Source organism: Salvelinus fontinalis, chromosome 19 (assembly GCF_029448725.1).
Source record: "Salvelinus fontinalis isolate EN_2023a chromosome 19, ASM2944872v1, whole genome shotgun sequence".
NCBI lineage: Eukaryota > Metazoa > Chordata > Actinopteri > Salmoniformes > Salmonidae > Salvelinus > Salvelinus fontinalis.
This window is the reverse complement of record NC_074683.1, coordinates 41598376-41602542: the sequence shown is the minus strand read 5'-3', so window position 1 is coordinate 41602542 and position 4167 is coordinate 41598376. Positions and strand designations below refer to the sequence as shown.

Below are 4167 nucleotides of genomic sequence, written 5' to 3'. Positions count from 1 at the left end.
AATTAATCTTCTCCTTTCCCCCTTCTGATGACCAGGTGGCGAATCGCATCTCTGCATGTCTGGCAGACATATCAGTGTGGATGACGGATCACCACCTCAAGCTGAACCTCGGCAAGACGGAGCTGCTCTTCCTCCCGGGGAAGGACTGGCCGTTCCATGATCTCGCCATCACGGTTGACAACTCCATTGTGTCCTCCTCCCAGAGCGCTAAGAACCTTGGCGTGATCCTGGACAACACCCTGTCGTTCTCAACTAACATCAAGGCGGTGGCCCGTTCCTGTAGGTTCATGCTCTACAACATCCGCAGAGTACGACCCTGCCTCACACAGGAAGCTGCGCAGGTCCTAATCCAGGCACTTGTCATCTCCCGTCTGGATTACTGCAACTCGCTGTTGGCTGGGCTCCCTGCCTGTGCCATTAAACCCCTACAACTCATCCAGAACGCCGCAGCCCGTCTGGTGTTCAACCTTCCCAAGTTCTCTCACGTCAACCCGCTCCTCCGCTCTCTCCACTGGCTTCCAGTTGAAGCTCGCATCCGCTACAAGACCATGGTGCTTGCCTACGGAGCTGTGAGGGGAACGGCACCTCAGTACCTTCAGGCTCTGATCAGGCCCTACACCCAAACAAGGGCACTGCGTTCATCCACCTCTGGCCTGCTCGCCTCCCTACCACTGAGGAAATACAGTTCCCGCTCAGCCCAGTCAAAACTGTTCGCTGCTCTGGCACCCCAATGGTGGAACAAACTCCCTCACGACGCCAGGACAGCGGAGTCAATCACCACCTTCCGGAGACACCTGAAACCCCACCTCTTTAAGGAATACCTAGGATAGGATAAAGCAATCCTTCTGACCCCCCCCCCCCCTTAAAAGATTTAGATGCACTATTGTAAAGTGGCTGTTCCACTGGATGTCAAGGTGAATGCACCAATTTGTAAGTCGCTCTGGATAAGAGCGTCTGCTAAATGACTTAAATGTAAATGCAATTACATACACCTTAACCGAATACATGTAAACGCAGTTTTTCACAATTCCTGACATTTTATCCCAGTAAACATTCCCTGTCTTAGGTCAGTTAGGATCACCACTTTATTTTAAGAATGTGAAATGTCACGAATCCCGCTTCCTGAGTCTGTCTTTGCCTGTGTTCTGTCCTGGAGTGTTTTTCCGGTGTCCTGGAACGCACCCTGTCTGGTTGCCGGGCGACATAGCTAGTTGGGAGATCTCTGATTACCCACACCTGTATCCCATCAGCTATCTGCACACCTGGTCCTGATCATCACCCCTCCACTTCATAAGCTCTGACCTGACATCCATTCCCTGCCGGATCGTTAGCCATGAACAGTATGTTGTGCCAGCGTATCAGCCTCCAGTTTGATAGAGTTTGTTTTGTTGTTTTGTACGTCTTGCTTGCCTTGAACTTACCTCTGTTTGTTCTGTCTACAGTCATTCACCCGGAACACTCACCCCATCCCTGCCTGGTCGTCGGTGGCTTCTGTTACTCCCTTGGATCTGCCTATTCACTCCCATCAACTCACCTCCGCTGCCCGCTCCGCCACCTGGATCTTTCTACCTCTACGTTTAAACTTGTAAATAAATACTCACCTTCGTCCTACTCTCCTTGTCCTGGTCTGCTTCTGGGTTCTAATTTAGAAAACCGTGACAGTGAAATGTCAGAATAATAGTAGAGAGAATGATTTATTTCAACTTTTATTTCTTTCATCACATTCCCAGTAGGTCAGAAGTTTACATAAACTCAATTAGTATTTGGTAGCATTGCCTTTAAATTGTTTAACTTGGGTCAAACATTTCGGGTAGCCTTCCACAAACTTCCCACAAGAAGTTGGGTGAATTTTGGCCCATTCCTCCTGACAGAACTGGTGTAACTCAGTCAGGTTTGTAGGCCTTCTTGCTTGCACACACCTTTTCAGTTCTGCCCACACATTTTCTATAGGATTGAGGTCAGGGCTTTGTGATGGCCACTCCAATACTTGGACTTTGTTGTCCTTAAGCCATTTTGCCACAACTTTGGAAGTATGCTTGTCCATTTGGATGCCATCTATTTTGTGAAGTGCACCACTCTCCTGCAGCAAAGCACCCCGACAGCATGATGCTGCCACCCCGTACTTCACGATTGGGATGGTGTTCTTTGGCTTGCAAGCGTCCCCTTTTTCCTCCAAACATAATGATGGTCATTATGGCCAAAACACTTCTATTTTTGTTTCATCAGACCAGAGGACATTCCTCAAAAGTACGATCTTTGTCCCCATGTGCAGTTGCAAACCATAGTCTGTTTTTTTTATGGCGGTTTTGAAGCAGTGGCATCTTCCTTGAGTGGCCTTTCAGGTTATGTCAATATAGGACTCATTTTACTGTGGATATAGATACTTTTGTACCCGTTTCCTCCAGCATCTTCACAAGGTCCTTTGCTGTTGTTCTGGGATTGATTTGCACTTTTCGCACCAAAGTACGTTCATCTCTAGGAGAGAGAATGTGTCTCCTTCCTGAGCGGTATGACAGCTGCGTGGTCCCATGGTGTTTATACGTGCATACTATTGTTTGTACAGATGAACGAGGTACCTTCAGGCATTTGGAATCTGCTCCCAAGGATGAACCAGACTTGTGGAGGTCTACAATATTTTTCTGAGATTTTGGCTGATAGTGTATGTAAACTTCTGACCCACTGGAATTGTGATACAATGAATTTTAAGTGAAATAATCTGTCTGTAAACAATTGTTGGAAAAATGACTTCTGTCATGCACAAAGTAGCCGAATTGCCAAAACCAAAACTAGTTTGTTAACAAGAAATTTGTGGAGTGGTTGAAAAACGAGTTTTAATGACTCCAACCTAAGTGTATGTAAACTTCCGAATTCAACTGTATGTAAATTAGAAATGTGTATAATTCATTTTCAATAAATATGCAAAAAAAATCTACATATGTTTTCACCTTTTCATTATGGGGTAAGACGTGTGATTTTTTAATTTAATCTTTTTTTTATTCAGGCTGCAACACAGCCTTTCTAATCGACCTGGCTGGGTATTCTGGAAGGATATTGACCTCATCCTGTCAGTAGAGGATTCCTGGTTGCTCTTTAGAAATGCTTCCCTTGCCATCTTAAATAAGCATGCCCCTTTCAAAAAATGTAGATCTAAGAACAGATATAGTCCTTGGTTCACCCCAGACTTGACTACTCTCGACCAGCACAAAAAAAACCTGTGGCGTTCTGCATTAGCATCAAATAGCCCCTGCGATATGCAACTTTTCAGGGAAGTCAGGAACCATTATACTCAGTCAGTAAGGAAAGCAAAGGCTAGCTTCTTCAAACAGAAATTTGCATCCAGTAGCACTAATTCCAAAAAGTTTTGAGGCACTGTAAAGTCTATGGAGAATAAGAGCACCTCCTCCCAGCTGCCCACTGCACTGAGGCTAGGAAACACTGTCACCACCGGTAAATCTACGATAATCGATCATTTCAATAAGCATTTTTCTATGGCTGGCCATGGTTTCCACCTGGCTACCCCTACCCCGGCCAACAGCAACATGCACAAGCCACCCCCCCCCCGCTTCTCCTTCACCCAAATCCAGACCTCTGATGTTCTGAAAGAGCTACAAAATCTGGTTCCTTACAAATCAGCTGGGCTAAAAAAACAATCTGGACCCTCCCTTTCTAAAATTATCCGCCAAAATTGTTGCAACCCCTATTACTAGCCTGTTCAACCTCTCTTTCGTATCGTCTGAGATCCCTAAAGATTGGAAAGCTGCAGCGGTCATCCCCCTCTTCAAAGTGGGAGATACTAGACCCAAACTGTTATAGACCTACATTCATCCTGCCCTGCCTTTCTAAAATCTTCGAAAGCCAAGTTAGCAAAGAGATCACAGACCATTTCGAATCCCACCGTACCTTCTCCGCTATGCAATCTGGTTTCCGAGCTGGTCATGGGTGGACCTCAGCCACGCTCAAGGTCCTAAACGATATCATAACCACCATCTATAAAAGACAGTACTGTGCAGCCGTCTTCATCGACCTGGCCAAGGCTTTCGACACTGTCAATCTCCGCATTCATATCGCCAGACTCAATAGCCATGGTTTCTCAAATGACTGCCTCGCCTGGTTCACCACCTACTTCTCAGATAGAGTTCAGTGTGTCAAATCGGAGGGCCTGTTGTC

At 46.1% G+C, this 4167-nt stretch overlaps 1 long non-coding RNA gene across 1 annotated transcript; it reads left to right on the top strand.

Annotated features, from left to right (window-relative positions):
• The first annotated feature begins 1052 nt into the window (after positions 1–1052).
• Positions 1053–1611, top strand: LOC129817053 (uncharacterized). The gene is made up of 2 exons (XR_008753651.1): positions 1053–1340; positions 1443–1611. It is a non-coding gene; the product is annotated as an uncharacterized LOC129817053 (long non-coding RNA).
• The last annotated feature ends 2556 nt before the right edge of the window (positions 1612–4167 follow it).